The 22789-nt window shown below is 35.8% G+C and overlaps 1 long non-coding RNA gene across 1 annotated transcript; it reads right to left on the bottom strand.

The window, feature by feature from the left end:
- Nucleotides 1-1760: 1760 nt before the first annotated feature.
- On the bottom strand, nt 1761-18647 carry LOC144341155 (uncharacterized). Its single transcript, XR_013417895.1, has 3 exons — nt 18525-18647; nt 9199-9325; nt 1761-2980 (listed from the first exon to the last, which is right to left on the bottom strand). It is a non-coding gene; the product is annotated as an uncharacterized LOC144341155 (long non-coding RNA).
- Nucleotides 18648-22789: the final 4142 nt, after the last annotated feature.

Here is a 22789-nt window from a genome sequence, read left to right as displayed (position 1 = left end):
GATTTAGGTAAAAATCCCATATTTGTATGGCAAGTTGTTATTTATAGAGCCTTCACCACAAACCTGTAATTTTGGCAATATCTCTAGTTTACTGATATAAAAAATGAAGCTCAGGGAAATTATATAATATATACACTTACTTCACGGTTAAAGTGACCATGGGCTAAGAATACCTGAGCAGTAAAACTCTCAGGTGAAAAAAATTGCAGCAATTCTTTATCAGGGCAAATATAGTTTATGTTTAAGAAAACCTAAGATATAAAAAGCTAAACTCAAAATAAATACATGGGCTGAATGACTACTCACTTTATAAAAAAGAATATTTGTTTTGCATAAAGTATAGTATGTAATTTCTTTAAATAATAAGTACCTGCATGTTAAGTGTGGTTTTATAGTTTTACTACTCCAATTTTTTGTTGTTTTGAGATGGAGTTTTGCTCTTTGGAGTTGCCAAAGTTGGAGTGCAGTGGTGCGATCTTGGCTCACTGCAAACTCTGCCTCCTGGGTTCAAGCGATTCTCCTGTCTCAGCCTCCCAAGTAGCTGGGATTAGAGGTGCGCACCACCACGCCCAACTAATTTTTTTGTATTTTTAGTAGAAACCGGATTTCACCATGTTAGCCAGGCTAGTCTTGAACTCCTGACCTCAGATAATCCACTTGCCTCAGCCTCCCAAAGTGCTGGGATTACAGGCATGAGCCACCACACCTTGCCACTACTCCAAATTTTATTTAGCCACAATGACATTGAAAAAAGCCTATGGGATAAAGTGAGTCACAATCTTTCTCAAAAGAGGTAGGCCATGTATGAGATTCACCACCTGGAAGGTCACTTAGTGAAACAGAGTTTCTAAGGTTATAATATGCAGTTCCCAATATGTGTAACATAAAACCTAAAACTAAAAGGTACACTGAGATAATTGATAAATAAAACTGGCTACTAGTGCAGGACTTATAAAATGCTCCACAGGGATGGAAATGTCAAAGAAGGCAAAATGTTACTAATCCAGAAGTTGATATTTTAAACAAGTTTATCTTAAAGGGATTAGATGAATTAAAGTAGCATAATTATCCAGGTGAGTGACTGTTCTTAATTTGGTAAGGGAGGAGTTGAAGTGGGGGTGAACTCCCAACCCTAGGTACTAAAGCCTATGACTCACAAATCTCCAGTATACTCACCTGTCGGCTCTGGGTACCGTGGCAGAAGCCTGAGGAGAGGATGAGGTCACAGGGTGGATTTTGTAAGCTTATCCTCCTATATCTCCAAGAAGGCCTCAGCTAATGTCAGTTCACTAACTCTTCTGAGCCTTTGAAAATCACTAAGACTAAATGTGTAGTTTGGTCCTAAAGACCTATGAACTCATCAAAAACCACCGTCTGGATGATAATCCCTGTCCTCCTTTGATGCATGCTTTCATCTGTGTATGCTGTTCCACTCTCCATAGCACAATCCGGGGAGAACTGTAACATGGGCCAGCTCCCCTCCCAGCTTGAATGCTACTAGCTTCATGAGAGCTCTCTCTCCTGATTTTACCATTTCATACAACTATAATCTCCTTTATATAGACAGAGGCCATGAAAAGCTAGAGGTGCTAAATTGTGTAATCCCAATCTCCTTTCTAAGGCTACAGGAAACCCAAGCAGATCTCTAAAAAAGCACCTATAATTACAGATAATAGAAACAAAGTGAGAACTTCAGACCTACCATATTAAAGCCACAGAATATTAAGCTAGAAAAAAAAAATCAAGATTTTCATGAATTCTTTATGTAGTTTTCAGATTTTTTAATATTAAACATTTCCTACTAACTTGGAAACTAAGGATATAATCTATAAGATATATGATGCTTCATTTTCTACATACATGCATGTTATTGGTTACGCTACAGATGGAAAATATGTTTTAATTCACATATCAATTCTGACCAATTGGAAGTGACTTCTCAGAATGTCATGTTGAAATATTTGAGATTGCATCTACAGTTCAAGGAGAAGTAGCTTCTAAAGTCCTCCACGAACAAAGGAGGAAAAATGATGGCATCTTGACTGTATTTTCAATCTTAGAGCAAGGCAATTAGCTGTTGTTTCTGCAGTGATTTGAAACACTAAACAGCTGTTCTCTAGATTGTGATTTAAATGAAGAGTTAGAAAAACAAGCAATCTACACATTTTACTCTTCTTATCATTTAGAAATATCTTGAAACAAACCACATTTTAGATACTGGTAATAAACATCATCACACCCCTCAGAACAAGCCCTGGTACTCTCCTTCTGTGAAATGCGGGAGAAGTACGAAAGAAAAAAAAACTTATAGACTATATTATACTCTCCCTTTCAAACAGCATAATCATAAATTAATAGTTATACTCTAGGTTAGCCATATGAAAGACTAGGGGAAAAAAAGGAGTAAGAAAAAATTAACATCTATTTACCCTCCCCACCCCTACTACCACACCAAGGAATCTGTGGGTTTCTTTTTGATTATGATTTTCTTGAATATAAAACCTCCATAGTAAAAATTTCTAACATTTATTGATTGCTTACTATGTGACAGACGCTATTCTAAGGTTTTTAAAATGTATTTTACTAATTTAATCCTCAAACAAGCCTGTAAGAGTACTATTATCTTATTTGACAGAAGAGAAAACTGAAGTACAGAGAATTAAGGTAACTTCTCCATGGCCAAAAAGCTTATATGTGGCAAAGCTGAGATTTGGAGGTGGGCACTCTGGCTTCCAGTCCTGCTGTACCGTACCACTTATCTGCATGATAGCACTTCCGAGATGAGGCAACCCAATGGCAGTCTCACATTGGAGGGCAAGACATACTACACTTTCTGGAGGATTCAGCTTTTTTGCTTTAAATAGTGAAGAGTAATTCAGCATCATCTTTATTCTTTCTACTTTCTCTTGTTTTCCACTTCTTATTGCCAAATACATTTTTGAATGCCTATGTACAGGGCATGGTGCAGGGATCGCAGGGCCTATGAGAAGAAAGAGAGGTATAAATACACATTTTATATTCATTGATAAGCATGTTCTTTCCCTTCTGACTAGATGTCAAAACCAAGGTAAAAAATTGGCAGTAGAATACATTTGTTGTTATAGAGGCTTGAAAATGATGACCATATTGCTATCTACTTGACCTGTAACTAAATAGAGAAAAGTCAAAATTAAAGAGCTGAGGAATAGAAAGAAGTCGGCTTACGTGTTTTTAAAGATAAGCTTCACGTGACAATAATATTTGTTATTTTGTTTGAAATAACTTTTTCCTTTTTTAACAAGCTTTTTTTTTTCCTGAAAATGTACATGCTGTATCAATGATATATTATGGATGACGTTCAACAGATTTTTTTTCTAACCATGTTTTAAATATGTTACAGTCACAAGGTTTTGTCTCTCTTTCAGTGAAAGAAAATAATGACCAGATGCTAGATTTCTTAAGGTTCAACAGTTTATGGCTCCAAAAATAAAAGTTAAATATATTGTAAAGTAAATTCAATAAGCAAGTTATTAACCATAACCTGATAAATTACACATTTAATTTTTTTCCAATAAACCCCTTAATGTGATACAAGGTAAATCATCTAAACTTAGCATCAATGAAACATTTTTCTTAGGGGAAAGGAAAATTGGATTGCATGGCTCTGACTCAAACCAGAATCCATCTGTTCCAGGATTCTGACCTTAATTACTCCCACCACCCCACTGACTGCAGGAGCTATGCATCCCATTTCATCATCTAGCATAGGCATGGATATTTGCCTTTCATTAAGTAAGTCATAGCAGAGCTAAGAAACAACTTCAAGGTCTAGATAAGTTAATTAAAGCATGGGAAGCTTCAATTGTAAATAAGTTAAAAATAATTTAAATGACAAAATCATGAAGACAAATTTATGTTGTATAAAATATCACCTAAGCTATATACAGTGAAAAATTTAAAGCATTCCATTCTTCTATTAATATATGAAAAAGAATAAGGATAAAAACTAATTATGCCAAAAAGACTAATAAAACAATCACCAAACTTTTGCTTCTATAAATGGGACGGGGAGCCACTTTCAAGGACCCTCTTAATAAAATATAAGTCACTTAAACACAAATTCCAACAAATTTTAATGCATTGTAGGTCTAACTAGAAAGTGAAGAAAACTCCAAAAATCACATCCAATAAAAAACTAAAACAAACAAACAAAATACATAGGGAAAGAAGTCTACTAAAACCATAGGAGAAAGCTCTAAATCGGCAAATTAGGGAAATATAGACAATAAAAGTTGGTTTTCCCAATGAACGATAGTCCATAAGGTTGAGTATATGTAATATGAAAATTTGAAATCTGAAATGCTCCAAAATGTAATATATTTTGAGCATCCACATGATGCCGCAATTAGAAAATTCCACACCTAACCTCAGATGCTGGGTTGCAGTCAAACTGCAATCACACAACACTCAGTTCATTCAGCACCCTCCGGGGAAAAAGACCCTCCCAGCCCCCTTCAGCTACAATGTATCTTTTTCATGAGCCCCAGATTCCCCTACCCAAGCACATCCATAAAAGGTAATCAAATGGCACCTTCTCATGCCAGACACACCAACAGCAAGTTCCTCATGATGCCTCATATGGAGCCAAGACCTACAAGCATTACTCACTCTGTTTTTTTGCTTATTGTCTGCTCTGTGGTATACAGACATGGTTGAAAATGTCAAAAAGGGCTGCATATATCCATATGGATAATTGTGATATGAAAAAGAGGAAGCATTTATGTTTATTTTTAGCATAAAAAGTTGAGCTGTGGGATAAACTGGACAGTGGAGTAAGTGTGAAACATCTTGTGGAAGAATACCACATATGACCTGAAGAAAAAGAAGAATAAACTTTTGAAGTTCTATGCTGAAAGTGATGAAGAGAAATTAATAAAAAATAGAAAAACACTGCATAAAGCTAAAAATGAAGATCTCAACTGTGTATTGAAAGATGGATCTGGGGCCAGGCACAGAGGCTCACACCTGTAATCCAGCACTTTGGGAGGCCAAGGATGGTGGATCACTGAAGGTCAGGAGTTTGAGTCTGGCCAGCATGGTGAGACCCTGTGTCTACTAAAAATACAAAAATTAGCCAGGCATGGTGGCAGGCACTTGTAATCCCAGCAACTTGGGAGGCTGAGGCAGGAGAATCACTTGAACCCAAGAGGTGGAGTTTGCAGTGAGTTGAGAGTGTGCCATTGCACTGCAGTGTGGGTGACAAGAGTGAAACTCTGTCTCAAAAAAAAAAAAAAAAAAAAGAGAGTGGATCTGTCAGTATCATAGTGAACACGTGCCACTTAATCATATGAAAGAAGCAAGCAAAGATCTATCACAACGGACTGAAATTTGAAGGGAACTATGAATATTCAACAGGCTGGTTGCAGAAATTTAAGAAACACATAACACATGACATTAAGTTTTAAAGATTTGTGGTGATAAAGTGACTGCTGATCACAAAGCAGTGGGGAAATTAATTAGCGAATCTGCCAAGGTCATAGCTGATGAAAATCTGACAACAGAACAAGTCTATAATGTTGATGAAACATCACTGTCTTGGCATTATTGCCCCAGAAAGACACTGACTATGGCTGACGAGACAGTCCCTACAGGAAATAAGGACGCCTAGGACAGAATACCTGTGCTGGGATTTGCTAATACAGCAGATGTGCTTAAGTGTAAACTGCTGTGACAGGCAAAAGCTTGCATCTTCACCGTTTTCAAGGAGTAAATCTCTTACTAGTCCACTACTATGCTAACAAAAAGGGATGGATCACCAGAGACATGTATTTGGATTGGCTTCACAGACATTTGTACTAGTGGCTCATGCTCACTGCCAAGAAACTGAACTAGATCATAACTGTAAAATTTTGTTATTCCTTGACAACTGTTCTGCTCATTCTTCAGCTGAAATTATCTTAACAAAATAATGTTTACGCCATGTACTTTTCTCCAAATGTGACCTCATTAGATTCAACTCTGTGATCAGGGTATCCTTAAATCAATGAAGAGTAAATATAAAAACACTTTCTAGAATTCTAGCCGTAGTGAACAAAGGTGCGAATATGGAAGATTTTCAAAAGTTTAGCATGAAAGATGCCATATATGCTGTTGCCAACACTTGGAACATAGTGACTAAAGACAGTTGTGTATACCTGTCACAACTTCTGGCCCATGACTGTGTTCCATGATGATAAACAAGGTGGTGATTTTGAAAGATTCAGTATGTCGAGTGAGAAGAAACAAAGAGTCTGAACCTCCTTAACTGTGCAAAAAACATACAGTACCTTCAGAGTCTGTCAGTAAGCTGGGGGAAGTGGATATCAAAAAAGATTTTAACATCTATGATGAAACTCTAGTTGTTCATTCACTGACCAATGCATATAGCTAAAATGATTCTGGATCAAAGTGACTGTGATAACAGTAACAATGAAGATGACCTTGTTAACACTGCAGAAAAAGTGCTTATAGATGACATAGTAAAAATGTGTGATGAGCTTACTGAAGGAGTAGAGAATAGTGCCTTCATGTCAGAACAAGAAACATATGAGCTTAGAATATCAAAGAGAGACTTCTAAGACAAAAACCATTGTTAATGAGGCCAATGATTCTGGAGGAAACATTTTTAAAAGCCTTCCAGTGAAATGCCTCCTCATCTCTAGATGACCCACTTCCTGGTGCCTCAACTACTTCTGGTATTTCTTCTCAACTAAAAAACCAAAACACAGTGCACAGTAACCTTTTTATCTGAACACAGCATGGTATGTGGAAGCCTGCCATTGTTTGTTGTAAATGCTATTTAACAGCTGATGCAGGTATTCTGCTGATGCTACCATGCTGCTTAGCTACCCTGAACATATGTTTTTTCACTGTATTAATGTTATTTCATATTTTTACTGTTAAGTACTTAGGTGTGAATAAGTGTAAGAAATAATTGCTTATCAATAGCATATACATTCAAAGTCAGGAATGATGGTGATGTCAAACAACCACAGATCGTACACATTAGTGCCTGAGATAGTGACACCATTGTTTTCTTATGTTTCAATGTACACAAATTTTGTTTCATGCACAAAGTTATTAAAAATATTATATAAAATTACTTTCAAGCTCTGTATATGAGACATATCTAAAACACAAATAGATTTTGTGTTTTGACTTGGGTCCCCTTTGCAAGATACCTCATTAAGTATATGCAAATATGCTGAAATAATTTTTTTAAAACTCTGTCACTTGAAAGACTTTTGGTCCCAAGCATTTTGAATAAAGGATAATCAATCTGTATTAGTTCTGCTTTTAGGAGATTAAGCCTTAAGTCTCTGGAACACGGCAAGTTAATTTTCATAAAGGGTTATTGTGCTCTCAGGAAAAACACACACATTGGTTCTATATACAGAAGCTAATGCAACTCTCCTCCAGAGGAAAGCATCACCAGTTGAGGCCCTCAAAATTTCCACACATTGAGTTCAAAAAATTAAAACTCATAATAAACACACATGGAGGCACACACAGGAAAACAACTTATCATAACTGAAATTTAAAACAGTACATAGCAGGTATTGATCCTTGAGGACTTCTGATATTGAAATTAGCAGTCGCATAAAATAATTATATATGAAATGTATAAAAAAATAGAAACAATGGGAAGAATGAGCAAGCAACAAGTTATAATAAACTATGGCCAAGACAATTTCAAAATAAGCAACAGTAGTTTGGTAATTTTAGAAACAGGAAATACTGCTGAAATTAAAAATACAACAAATGACTTAAATAGCAGATCAGACATTGCTGTAAAAAGGATTAGTGAACCTGAAATTAGTAATTTTAGAAATAAAAAATATTGTTGTTGAAATTTAAAATACAACAAATGACTTAAATAGCAGATCAGACATTGCTGTAAAAAAGGATTAGTGATCCTGAATTTAGTAATTTTAGAAACAAGAAATATTATTGTCAAAATTAAAAATACAACAGATGACAAAAAGCACATCAGACATTGCTGTAAAAAGGATTAGTGAACCTGAAAATGTATCCTCAGAATATAACACAGAGAGAAAAGCAGATAAGAAACATAAAAGGAGACTTCAGAAGACATAGAGGATAGAATGAGAGATTAACATATCTCTAGTTGGAATCCCAGAAGAAAGAAAAAAAAAAAAAAGTGAGGACAGGCAAAATTTGAAGAGGTAATAATTTAAAATGTTCCAGTATTAGTAAAAATCACAAATTCATAGATTTAGAAATTATATTAGCCTATGAGATTAGCCAGTAGGACAAATGAAAATAAATCTACACTTAGACTAATTATGGTGAAACTGATAAGCACTGAAGATGAAGAGTTAATTTTAAAAACAGAAAAAATACATGACTGTCTTAAAACTAACTCAGATGAAATTACTTGAAAAATTCTAAAATTATAAAATAATTATTTCCACAGTCAACACCAATCTCTGATAGCTTTATGGGTGTGTTTTTGAACTTTATATGACAGGACATTTCAATTTCTTTACTCTTCTAATGAAGGGGAAAAATAGAGAATATTCCCAAATCAGGTAAAGAAGCAGTATAGCCATGATACTAAAACAAAGAAAAGACAAAAAAAGAAAAAAGGAATTACAAGCTAATTTAAGCCGTGAATAAAAATGTAAAAACTCCTTCACAAAATAGTTTAAAACCAAATTCGGCAGTGCATAAAAAAAGTGTACACCATCAAAAAGTTTAGCTTATCCTTGAAAAGTAATAACAGTTTAACATAGCAAAATAAATAAATTCACCATGTTGGCCAGGAAAGTCTCGATCTCTTGACCTTGTGATCTGCCTGCTTTGGCTACAGATACATATTCATGGTAAAATATTTTTTAAAATCTTTCTACCAAAATAAATACAGAAAGAAACTTCTGGCTAAGGTTAGAATATTTGTGTCCTGTCCCCAGCCTCCCAAAATTCATATGTTGAAACCCAATCTCTAAAGTGATGGTATTGGGAAGTGGGATATTGGGAAGTCACTAGATCATGGGATTAGTGTCCTTGTAAAAGAGAGACCGGCCGGGTGCGGGGGTTCATGTCTGTAATCCCAGCACTTTGGGAGGCCGAGGTGGGTGGATCACCTGAGGTCAGGAGTTCGAGACCAGTCTAACTAACATGGTGAAACCCCATCTCTACTAAAAATATAAAAATTACCTGGGTGTAGTGGCAGGCACCTGTAGTACCAGTTACTCGGGAGGCTGAGGCAGGAGAATCACTTGAACCCGGGAGGTGGATATTGCAATGAGCCGAGATCACCGAGATTGCATCATTGCACTCCAGCCTGGGTGACAGAGCAAGATTCTGTCTCAAAAAATAATAATAATAATAATTTTAAAAAATTTTTTTAAAGAGAGAGAGACCATAGGAAGATAGCTAGCCTCTTCCACCATGTGAAGACACAGCCAGAGGTGCCATATATAAACCAAGAAATGGACCTTAGTAGACACTGAGGACCACCCACTCGCACTTTGATTTTGGGCTCCCCAGCCTTCAGAACTATGGGAAATAAATTTCTGTTTTTCATAAGCCCACCGAGTCTATGGATTGTGATTACAGCATCTCAAATGGACTAAGACATTTCCTTAACCTATTAAAGGATATCTACTAAAACCTCCGAACAAACATCATCGTTAATGGTACAATGTAAGAAATGCCCCATTGAAATTCTTATTAGTACACAGGTGTTCACTGACACCACTTCTATTTGGCATTGTAAGGGAGCTGCTAGTTAATGGAGTAAGTCAAAAGGAAAGTTACAGATTTGGAAAAAATATCAAAAGTACAATTATTTACAGATAATATGATAATTTACATAGAAATATAAAATAATTTACAAACACTTTAAAAATTATTTAAAGTTTACAAGGATACTGGAAATAATATCAACATATAAACATTAGAATAATTCCTATGAAGAATTCCTATGAAGTAGTGATCATTGGAAACATTTAATTTAAAAATCTCATTCAAAAAAAGCAAAGAAAACATAAGATGCATAGTAATTTATTTAATAGGAGCCATATAAAAATAAAACATTAAAAATATTGAAGAACATAAAAGAAAACCTGAAAATAGATGTGTTTTTGAATACAACACATCAATGTGGTTGTAAGAAATATAAATATCCTTTATTTAAGCTACAAATTAAATGAATTCGAATCAAAATAACAATAAGATTATTTGTAGAATTCAATAAGCTCATCTTAACATTTTTGTAAAGGAAATACATAAAGCCAACGACAGCTAACAAACTTCAAAAAATCAACAATTTGAAAGAACTTGCTCCATTAGAAATAAGAACTTTTATAGAGAAATGGTAATTGAGACAGTGTAGTGGCTCAGAGACAAATAAGTTAAGCAATGGAGGGAAAAAAAGAAACCAGAAACAACCCCACCCATAGATATGGAAATGTGGTATATGACAAATATAACATTTCAGATCACTGGGGGAAGTGAGAGACTATTCTGCAGTGAAAACTGGGATAATTCCATTTTTTTCACACAGATAGAAAAAAAACTATCCTAAAATTAATATGGAAACAAAAAAGAGCCCAAATAGCCAAAGCAATTCCAAGCAAAAAGAACAAAGTCAGAGGCATCACATTACCTGATTTCAAACTATACTACAAGGCTATAGTAATCAAAAGAGCATGGTACTAATACAAAAACAGACACACAGACCAACAAAACATAATAGAGAACCCAGAAATACAACCACATACCTACAGCTCTCTGATCTTTGACAAAGTTGACAAAAATAATTAGTGGTAAAGAACTCCCTGTTCAATAAATGGTGCTAGGCTAGCTGCCTAGCTATATCCAGAAGAGTGAAACTGGACCCCTATTGTTCACTATATATAAAAAATAACTCAAAATGGATTAAAGATCTAAATGTAAGATATCAAACTATAAGAATCCTGGAAAAAAACGTCAGACATTGGCATTGGGAAAGAATTTGTGACTAAGTCCTAAAAACCAGTTGCAACAAAAATAAAAATTCATATTGGGACCTAATTGAACTAAAGAGCTTCTGCACAGCAAAATAAACTATCAACAGAATAAACAGATAACCTACAGAATAAGAGAAAATATTTACAATCAATGAATCCAACACAGGTCTAATATACAGAATCTATAAGGAACTTAAATAAACAAGCAAAAAGCAATTAAAAATGAGCAAAAGACATGAAAAGACAATTCTCAAAAGAAGACATAAAAGCAGTCAATAAACATGAAATAATGCTCCACATCACTCATGATCAGAGAAATGCAAATCAAAACCACAATGAGATATTGTATTACTTCATTCTCACACTGCTGTAAAGAAATACCTGAGACTGGGTAATTTATAAAGAAAAGAGATTTAATTGGCTCATTGTTCCATAGGCTATACAGGAAGCATGATGGCTTCTGGGGAGGCCTCAGGAAACTTCCAATCATGGCAGAAGGTGAAACGGAAGCAGGCATGTCTTACATGGCCAGAGCAGGAGCAAGAAAAAGAAAAGGTAGGTGCTACATACTTTTAAACAATCAGATCTCCTGAAAACTCACTTACTATATAGTACCAAGGGGTGATGGTACTAAACCATTCATAAGAACTCCACCCCTACGATCCGATCACCTCCCATCAGGCCCCACCTCCGACACTGGGGATTACAATTCAATATGAAATTTTGGGTAGGGACACAATTCCAAACCATATCAGATACCATGTCACACCAATCACAATGGCAATTATTAAAAAGTCAAAAAACAGTAGATGCTTGTGAAGCTGCAGAGAAAAGGGAACACTACTTATACACTGTTGGTGGGAATGTAAATTAGTTCAGCCACTGTGGAAAGCAATTTGAAGATTTCTCAAAAAACCTAAAACAGAGCTACCATTTGATCCAGCAATCCCACCAATGGGTATATACCCAAAAGAAAATAAATTGTTCTACCAAAAAGATACATGTACTCATATGTTCATCACAACGCTATTCACAACAGCAAAAACATGGAATCATCCCAGATGCCCATCAACAGTGGATTGGATAAAGAAAATGTGGTACATATATACTGTGGAATACTATGCAGCCATAAAATGAATGAAATCTTGTCTTCTGAAATAACATGGATGCAGCTAGAGGCCATTATCCTAAGCTAATTAATGCAGGAACAGAGAACACAATATCACATTTTCACATATATGTGGAGCTAAGCGTTGGGACTCATGGACATGAAGATGGGAACAATAGACTGGGGATTACAAGAGAGGAGAGAAAGGGGAGCAAGAGTTGAAAAACTATTGGGTACTATGCTGACCACCTGGATGACAGGATCAATCATACGTAAAATCTTAGCATTATACAATATACGCAGGTAACATATATTTACACATGCACCCCTCGAATTTAAAATATGGGTTGAAATTAAATATATATATATTCATATACAAAATAGCAATAAAAGAGAAACTGGGATAGTACTTTATCCATATGAAGGAAAATAATATTGAATTCCTACTTACATTAATCTCAAAAGTTAGTTTCAGAGGAATTAAAGACACGTGAAAGGCAAAGTTTTAGGTGTTTTATTACCTCAGACTGAGAAAACATTTCTTATACAAAGAAATACTAAAAATAACACTGATGATGTAACCATATGAAAATATCTGAAAAGTTGTTTATTAAAGACATCATTAGAAAAGTGAAAAGACAAATAGTTATGGTAGAAAATTACTTCTGCACAAATTGTTAGAAAGTATTTCCTATATATATAAAAAGTGAGATAGAATAGACTTTTCTTAAAGACTAAAAATGAAAGAATAAACATTGATCAGTAAAATAAACAAGAAACACACACATTTAGAGAAGAGGAAAAGCAACCGGTCAACAAGTACATGGAAATATATTCAAACTCAAATGATCTTATTTTGAATTATCCTTTTCATAAGTTTCCAAAGATAAGAAGTATGATATTACCAGGTGTTAATTAAAATATGAAGCCACAAGAATGTTTACAAATCACCAGTGGGTATGTAACCCTCTGAAAATTAATTTGACATTATATGTTACATTTTAATGTAATGCATGCTTTATTACCCAGAAGCCATTTTGAAATCTTCAAAAAAAAATAGGCAAACAAACCAAATAGTGATGTTAATTATTAAGAAGCTGACTCAGAAGATGTATAACTTAAGTGTCTTTAATGGAGAATCCTATTACTTGTGTCTAATGGTATCCTAATAGGTATAGTGTGTCATTTAAATACAAAAGAAAACGTAGGAGTTTTCACCATTGTGGCTACTATTTTATTAAATAGTTTTTCAAAGCCATATTTGGCTTTGAAAGCTTTGTCAAAATAAGATTCTAAATGACATGATATAAACACTGGAAGGGGAAAGAATATTATTATTTTCAGGAATGATCATCTACAGAGAAAGTTTTTAAAAATAAAATCAGGAAGTGACAGTTTTCTAAACAAGCATAGAAAAAGGGATAGCTTTTCTATAGATCTTTAATAACTAGCAAGACAATCCAGTGAAATTTAGGAATAAATGGAAGAATACAAAATCCTCGAAAATGTGTAAACTATAGGAACGTAAGACAAGAACTGGATAGATGCACATGCCACGTTTTTGAGTGGGAAGAGGTCGTACTGCAGAGATGCCATTATGCCATCATTTCCCAAACACAAGGCAATTCAAATCAGAATCTCAGTATCTTAACCCAGTAAGCTTACTTTAAATTTCTTCTGGAAATTTAAAACAATTAATGATATCACCAATAATTTTTTGAAAAATATAGTTACATTATGTACAATAAGGGAAGAGCATGCCATTTCATGCTGTGAAATATGCCGTAAATCCACTGAATAATAACAATCTGGAATTGGCACAGCAACACATCAATAGAACAGAAATAAAAGATCAAGAATCAAAACTTGTTTTCAATGGGAGCCATTTTCCTTGAGTCCTTAGATTTTCTAGACTGTAAGTGGTTGAACTGAGATTTAAGCTGAGGTCATCTAAATCTATTGCCTAGCCTGAGTAATCAACTACCACACAACACCTTAAAAAGTATGAGACTAGCTAGACATATTTTAGAAAAGAATACTGTTCTATCAGACATTAAAATACATTACATAGCTGCAGTAAGTAAAATAATGTGATTTATGTGTCAGAACACTTGGAATAGAACCTGACATATTTGAAGAACTTAACAAATATTTGTTCAATGAACGAATCTACCCGACTCCCCAGGAAGAATCCATTTCACCCCAAGGGACTACATCAGTTTCTGTTAAACATTTTAGTGTGATCAGAATTCCACTGGGGTGGCTGTTAAAAATTCAGATCTCCTCCCCTCCCCGTTGGGTCCCCAGAATACCCATTCTGATCCGCTATGAGATGTTAATTTTCAACAAGCCCCAAGTAATTTTTAATACAGGTATCTGAAGAAACACTCCTAAAAAACTTCACTCTAAAGGAAGAGAATGGTCTCTAGAGAAAGCAAATATCTGGTTGGCAGAGGAATTTCATTTCCTATTGTAAATGCATATGTCAGCATTCTGGCTAACAGAACAATCTTTTGTGTGCTTGGTTAGTGTTAGTATCCTCAAGCAATGGATCAACTTTGGGAGTTCAACAAAATCAGATTTGCAGATCTAGAGCTAGACCTTGAGACTCTTTTGTGAGCAGCCAGCTTGGCTTATTTGGGTGACATCCTACCTTACTACATATGTTTCCAATCTTCAATAGCAAGAAGGTACTCTGTCAGGGTTAGCTCCCTTTCCCCTTTTCACTTACAGGCTTGGTAACAAAGTTCATCAAGCATGTTCTTCCATCGTCTCATTGGTTTAAATTTAATGTTATATTTATCCCTCTACCAGCAGTTTCTTTTCATCTGTAAATATCTAGTTTCAGAGAAACCAATAAACCATCTTTTTTCTACACTCTTTACTCTTTGACCTTTCCTCTTTTAGATTAAAAATGGTAAAGATTGAGAAATGACTACATCATTCTTCTAACTGATTTACTTGCCAAAGATCCATGACTCTCACCTTGCAGGAAAAATAAAATAAAATTTAAAAACAAACAAAAAACCCCACCGTGGTTATCTGAATAACATGATGTAACTCTTATTCAATATCATTTATGCTAACTAATTCTTCTCATCTTCCTTCTTCTCAAATGAAAAATTTACTTCACTGTATTTACAACTCTGTATTTTGACCATCAAGGATTATGAAACTAACTTAGTATATCTTGACCAACACTTTTTTTTTTCCAAATGAAAGAAATAGATTAGGATAAAAATATATTGCATTACAAATAGGTGGGGTAAATTTTTGTTTCAATTATATATGTGTAAAGGCGTACTATGATAGGATAGGAAATGTGTTTCTTATTCTGAGTTTCTATTAGAAAATGTATGGAAACTTCTGATTTGGTAAAGTGAGATGAATTTTATTTTCCTTTAACTGAATTCCTATTACATTACAAGACATTATATTACAAGACTTATTTCTGCAGGTGGCTGACAACTTTATCTTAATGGTAACCTGATCATCTCTGTTTAAAATTCATGTATCCTTTAAGTAGCACCCCAGTCAAATTCTAGGACTTCTTGTTTCCCTGTAAATTTCCCTTCCTTTCTCTTTTCTGAGGTGAGCTAAGCTTAGGGGGCCTTGCATATGGTCCTGGAATTCTGAGAAGAATGCCTGACAGAGCTGATTTTCTCTATCCTTGCTGGCAACTTCTGAGGGTTCATTCATCTTGACTAGTCCCTGTCTTGGTGGTCTGACACCTTCTCCTGAACTTTCTGACACCCATCATGACCCATTTTCATTGTCTGTATACTCTCCTACCCAGGATGACGCTAAACACGCTGCCCATGCTTAAAAACTTTAATACCCTCTTTTGAGGTGTGGGGGAATACTCTTACTCATCTAACAAAGTGCAACTTTTGCAAATCAAAGGCATTCAGATTCTGTTTGTGCTACACGCTTATAAAATTTATTCAGAAATGTATTCTAGGCTGAGTGTTGTGGCTCATGCCTATAATTCCCAAACTTTGGGAGGCTGAGGCAGGAGGATTGCTTGAGGCCAGAAATTTGAGAACAGCCTAGCCAACATAGTAAGATCTTATCTCTTCAAAAAAAAAATTAAAATTAAAATTAGCCGGGTGTGATGGCTTGGGCCTGTAGTCCCAGTTTCTCAGGAGGCTGAGGGAGGATGGCTTGAGCCCAGGGGTTTGAGGCTGCAGTGAGCCATGATCATACCACTGCACTCCAGCCTGGGTGACAGAGTGAGACTCTGTCAAAAAAAAGGAAGGGAAGGGAAGGGAAGGGGAGGGGAGGGGAGGGGAGAAGGAAGAGGAAGGGAGGAGAGGGGAGGGAAGGGGAGGGAGAGGGGAAGTGGGGAAGGGAAGGGAGTGGAAGAGGGGAGAGGAAGGGGAGGGGGAGGGGAGGAGGAAGGGAAGGAGAGGGAAGAAATGTATTCTAGGCCAGCACTGTCTAGTTTCTGTGACAATGAAAATGTACTATGTATAATTGTATTGCCCTGTACAGTAGCCTCTGGTTACCTGTGGCTATTTAGCCCTTGATAGGTGGTATCAAGAGCTCTTCTAGTGTGACTAAGAAACTGAATTTTAAATTTCATTTTACTTTAACTAATTGAAATTCAAATTAGGCACATGTGGGTAGCAGTTACTACATTGGACAGCACAGTGCTGGGTTGCATCTGTGCCCTCCCTCTTGGCAGTTTATAAAAAAGCAAATGCTGCACCAAAATCATGGTTAAGTGCAATAGCACAAGAAAAGGAAAAGGGAAGCAACTTTAAAAACATCTCTCCATATAATCTTTCTATAGTAACATAGATTTTTTGAGTCATGATTTACATATAATAAAAATATACCCATTTTAAGTGTACAGTTCAATAAGTTTTGATGAATGCATCCAGTCATGTAACCACCACAACTATTAAGACACAAACGGATTCACTATCTCCATATTATCTCCTCCTTACTCCTAGCCCTTGATAAACACTGATCTGGTTTCTGTAACTACTGTTTTGCCTTTTACAGAATTTCATACAAATACAATCACACATATGTCATCTTTTGCACTTGTGTTATTTCAACTAGCATAATGATTTGAGATTTTTTCATGTTGGTACATATGTGGGAGTTTGTTCCTTTTTATTATAAGATACATTTCATTGAATGAATATAATATGCATTTTTTATTCATTCACAAGTTGATTTAGGTTGAGTTTGGTTTAGGGCTATTATTTTTAAAAGCTACTATATAAATAGAGTACACATTCTTTTGTGGACATATGCTTTTATTTCACTTTGGAAAATACTTAGGATTGGGAATGCTGTTATGGTAAATATATAGGTATACAATAAACTGTCAAACTGTTTCTAAAAAGATTATATCATTTTGCATTCCGACACCAATACATGAGACTTATCATTGCTCTACGTCTTTATCATATCTCAGCATTGTAGAACTTTGAGTTTTAGCCATTCTAGTGGGTTTGTAGTAGTATCCATCACAGTGTGAATTAAATGTCCCTGATGACTGTGGTATTGGGGATCCTTCTATGGACTTCTTGCATTTCTTATATCTTCTTTTGTAAAGCATGGGTTCAAATCATTTTAAAATCAGGTTATCCTCTTCTTATTTGATTGTGTTATTTATCAGACATAATTTTATAATATTTTCTCCTAATCTGTGAAATATTTCCTATTGAAAGATTTCCTATTGAAATCTTAACATCTTTCAATACTGGGTGCATTTTTCCTTGTTGTTTTTTTTTTTTTTTTTGGTTTTGCTCTCAGAAATCTTTGCCTCCTCAAGACTACAAAGACTTTTTTCTTATAATTTCTCTAGTTCTATAGTTCAAGTGCTTAGCTTAATGTTCAATTTTGAGTTAATAATAAGGCCTTTTTTAAAAAAAATAAAGTTATCCAAACCTCAGACCAATGTGAAATCTGTCTCATAGAGTCTTTGTAATCCTAGTAAATAATAACTGTTAAATAATTATTAGCCATAGATATCGATGTTTATCTCTAGAACAAATCCTCTCAGAACACGGAAGGAAATTCTGAGTTAGAAAGGCAATCTTAGCAGAAAAAGTTTTAAACATTACCATAAAAAAATATAAACCTAAATAAGAACTACAAATAAAGCCCATTCACCAATAGGACACATTTGAAAATTCTGAATGAAACCGGTCATTCTTAACTCTTAAATGTCATTCCACAAATCTTCTTTCTAATCTTCCTCAAATAATCTAAACTGATTTGTCTTATCTTAGGACTGAATATTCATGACAGATCAAAGATGCTTTTATACTGTTTGATTTCTGTAATTATATTCTGTATATATGTCTGGAAATTGGCACAAAACTGAGAAGGAAATCACAGACAAAGATCAGAATATTTTTCCTACTGCTTTTCCTTAGAGAAGAATCTACATAATCTCTTACATCTTTAGACGTCAGTAGGTTTCAGGTATGAAGAAGGTAGGCTACTTCTTAATAACTCAGGAGCAGAATACAGCATCAAGTCCAGATGAACATCCATAAAGATAATTGCAGTACTTTTCCTAGGATTTCCTGGCGGCTTATCAATTTGTGCACAAACCTAGAGCTACAAATGGAAGATGGGCTAATTCCCATAGAAAATTAATGTTAACTGTTTACGTATTTTTTTTCCTTCTGACCTTTCCAGGTGAGAGTTGGGTTTTCCAGAGCCCGGTTACAAGTAATTTACCTATCAATCCTCTGACGAAAACTCAATGGTAAGCTGTGCTAAGTAAACTCACCCAGCTTATCCTGACTAACTTGTAACTGTCCTGCAATGCTTGCAATGCAGTGAAAATCCTACAGTATGTCCCCTTGTTCTCTGAACTCACCTGCCCATTGCATGCAAGAAAAAGCTGGATTCCTTCTAGGTCTAGTAAATGATTTTCTTGAATTATGCAACAGGCTTATCTAGTGGGTTATCTCTGGACCTGTTCACAAGCTGACAAGTATTTGCAGGGATGTATGGTCATGCTTTCTGTTCCTCAAACTGTAATGTGTTTGTAAGTAAAAAATGATGAGTGTAATGTGGATCTGAGCTGGTAAATCACCTCCTTCTGATGTGGTCTCCTTTTTTGTTCTGACCTGAGGCCTGAAGCAGGAGAATTTATTTATCAGGGGCAAATGAACTCTGACTCAGATAAGTGTGACAGAATGTGAGGTCTTTATCAAGGCATTGATTAAATTTTTCAATAAATATGCATTGCTCTTTTACTAGGTACTTTTCTAGCCCCACCAGTGAAAAAGACAAAATCCCTTTCCCCAATGAGTGGGTTTCTGACAATTCGTATATACTAAGGATGACAATGAACTTTTAGTGCTTTTCTTCATGCTGTGAGACATAACATGCAGGTCAATGACTTTATCTTAATTCCTTTCCACAAATTATACTTCTTTACCCTCTAATCCTTGGCAAATAGGGTAAAATCTTAAACTGAGACAGATTCTAGAACATAGCCCCTCAGTCCATGCATTCTCTTTGTGCAGGGGAATTTAGGAAGGAATTGGTCTTGACATGAGTAAAGAGACCAGGTCCTGAGGCAGACTCCCCTCCAAAAGAGATTGAACTTACTGGATTGTGCTTATTGCCTTCGACTCAAGAAGCAATACTTCCCTTAAGTAGTCCTCTAAGTTTAAAGTGGAATTCCTCCTTTTGGATTGGATGTATCAACTTTTCTTCACCATTTTCACTCTAGCGCCCACATCTGGCAGTACTCAAGCTGGTGGTGAATAGAATCAAAATGATAATGTAAAAATAGACTGTTGGTATACCTCACCTCATATTTGACACTGTTTTGTTCATCCATAGAACCACTTTATGTTAACAAAGACGAAACTTTAAGTTAAGTCTAGAAATTCAGTATAAACCTCAGAGATCCTTGAGGCATTGTCTAGATAAATCTGTGTACCTGAATTACAAGTACATGAAATAAAGCATGAGAGACCAAAATTTAGCAAATGCTCACAATGAAAAAGCAATTCCTGTGGAAAAGCAATTCATATATACACACACACGTACTCACACACACATAAATTAAGCAGATCTAGATGAAGAAAAGAAAATAATTTCTCCCTTCCAGGGCCATGCCCTAAACCTGAGGCTACCATGAACTCACCTACGTGCAGCTCCAGCTCTTGGAGGAGGCCTCACCTTCTCGGCTTTCTCATCACATTCCTGGGTATTAAACAAATACTTTGGGATGAAGGAGACAAACAGGAGTATCACTACTACTACGTAGTGGTCCATATGTGTCTAGAAGACCTGGTTGGAGGGAAGATGATGAAAGAGGGAAATGCACAAACATACTTGTGCCACAGTGATGCACACTTTGCCTGCCTCCGTTCAGGACACTGAGATGCACAGCAAACAAAATCTTCAAAACTGAAATTCAATCTCAAATAATATTCAATCTTGTATCAGAGTTACCCCTGAAATACTCAACCTTTCTAAGTTGATCCATTGGGATAAAGCAGGGAGTAGAAAGTCAAATCATAGTCCCAAAGATAAAATTCCCCAAAAGCCAGTCATAAGAGGCAGTTCAAATATAAGATATGAGACTTGATGATCCACACTGGTTCATTATCCTCAAACAATGATACACCTGGTTTTTGAAATCTGCATAGTACCTTTGTTTTTACAGACAATGTTTGAGATCTAGACCAATGTCTGTGGGTCTGTTCCCATGCCAATCTTTTCAACACAAATTGTTTCGGTAAAACAAGTAATGTTGAATGAAAACTGCTTTTGACCCATGGGAATGCTTACTAGGTACTGAAATATTTTAGCCAGTGAAATCTCATGAAGTTTTCTGAAACTATAGTGATTGTTCTCAAGCTTGTGAAGGCATATTTTGGTTAACACACTCATTTCTTTGTGTTAGCTGGCAACGAGCTTGTTAGGAAATGCATCCTCACTTTCATCTATGTCCAAAACTGACATTATGCTTTGGCGTGGCCTCTGAACTAATTGCTGTATACCCAGGATGATTATGCTCAGCAGTAGTGCGATGAGGGGAACTCTTCACTCATTCACCAAACACTTGTTGAGCTCCTAACAAATGCGTGACTGGGATACACAGTAGCAAAGAAGATGGACAGGCCCACTGGTTTCACTGAACTTTCAGTCCACCAACAGGAGAAATACAATAAACAAGAAACAAACAACAAACACAAATGTCTGATTGCAGTAAGTGCTGCGCAGAGAATAGAACAACTGGATGACAAAGTCACTGGGTGACTACTTTTGACTAGGTGGTCAGGGAAGACCTTTCTGAGGAAATGACATTGGAGCAAATACTTGAAAGACAAGAAGCACTCAGACATGCAAAGACTCCAGGTAAAGTGAGCAACAATTATGCTTTAAGTAGAAATGAGTTTTGTGTAATCAGTTTTTTTAAAAATCAGTAAAATGGCCATGAACAACAAGTTATTGCTGTTCCTGGAGCAGAGTAATCATGGAGATATGAGAGATCAGAGTAGGCAAGGGCCCCATGTGGAGGCCTGCTAGACCTTCTGGCCATCACAGGAGTTTGGATTGTAGTCTAAGTGCAGTGCAAAGCCATCGGAGCAATTTAAATCAGCAAGTGATATGATGGGATTTACTATATAACACATATAGAAAACATACAAATTGGAAAAAAGAGGAATAACTTCCTGCCACCAAATCCAAACTCCCCATAATGAAACAAACTAGTACTTCTATTATTTAACATTTTCTTTAAATTATCTCCAGCATAAAGCATCCGTCCAGTATACGTACATGCACAACCTAAACATATGATGTGGCCAAAAATGGCCATTCATTACATTCACCAAAAGGCAAATACAAATGCAGGATGATTCTTCCCAAATCTTAGCATTTCCTTCCCATGAAGAGAGTTCAAACTGCATGCTCATGAATCTCTCTTAACATCTTTACCCATTTCATATTTAGAGAGATGACTGACTTATCTGGTAAATTTGGAGAAATAACTGGGTCTGCCCGGCTCAGGTCCCAGGTATTTCTGATGAGAGTGAATCTAGCCATGGAGAGTAGAAATTCTGCTTTGTGCCTCCTTGAAAAAAGCATTGCCTAGATAGTCCCATCCTGTGGCCCACCTGTACCTTCCTTGCTGTGACTGGAGTGGGTCTTCCTAAATCTGAGTTCAACATTAGCAAGTCCACGTGGTTAACAAATCTAAAGCCCAGTACTCTAACCTGATCTCTCTTAGGAAGACAATGATAATTTAGCCTTCATGTCTATTCCTTTTCACCTTATTCAGAAACAACATGGGAAAGATGAAGTATCATTTTCACTGAGGATTAGGACCTACTGAGAACACAGCACTTCTTAGTTTCTATCAAAGATATGAAGGAAGAAGTAAATGCACTGTCTTTACTGAGAAAATTCACAATGCTTTCTAATAAAATATTAAGCCTTTCTGACAAGAAAGCAGGTTCTCAGACAGAATAGAAAACAAAAAAGCAAAGAAACATAAAATAAAAAAGCAAAGAAACAAACTGACCCATTTGGAGTCTCCCAAGACTCTGTCACATGCTCTATAAAGAACTGGACAATCATACAAGGTAGACACAGAGGAAAGGACCAATGGAAAGAATGCCCACTTTTGCACTCTACATAGACTGAAAGACAACATTCTCCTTTTCCGGTCATTGACTCTCGTCTTCCA

This window comes from Macaca mulatta, chromosome 5 (genome assembly GCF_049350105.2).
Source record: "Macaca mulatta isolate MMU2019108-1 chromosome 5, T2T-MMU8v2.0, whole genome shotgun sequence".
Lineage (NCBI taxonomy): Eukaryota > Metazoa > Chordata > Mammalia > Primates > Cercopithecidae > Macaca > Macaca mulatta.
Note: the sequence above shows the minus strand (reverse complement) of the source record. Positions and strands in the feature narration are given on the sequence as shown.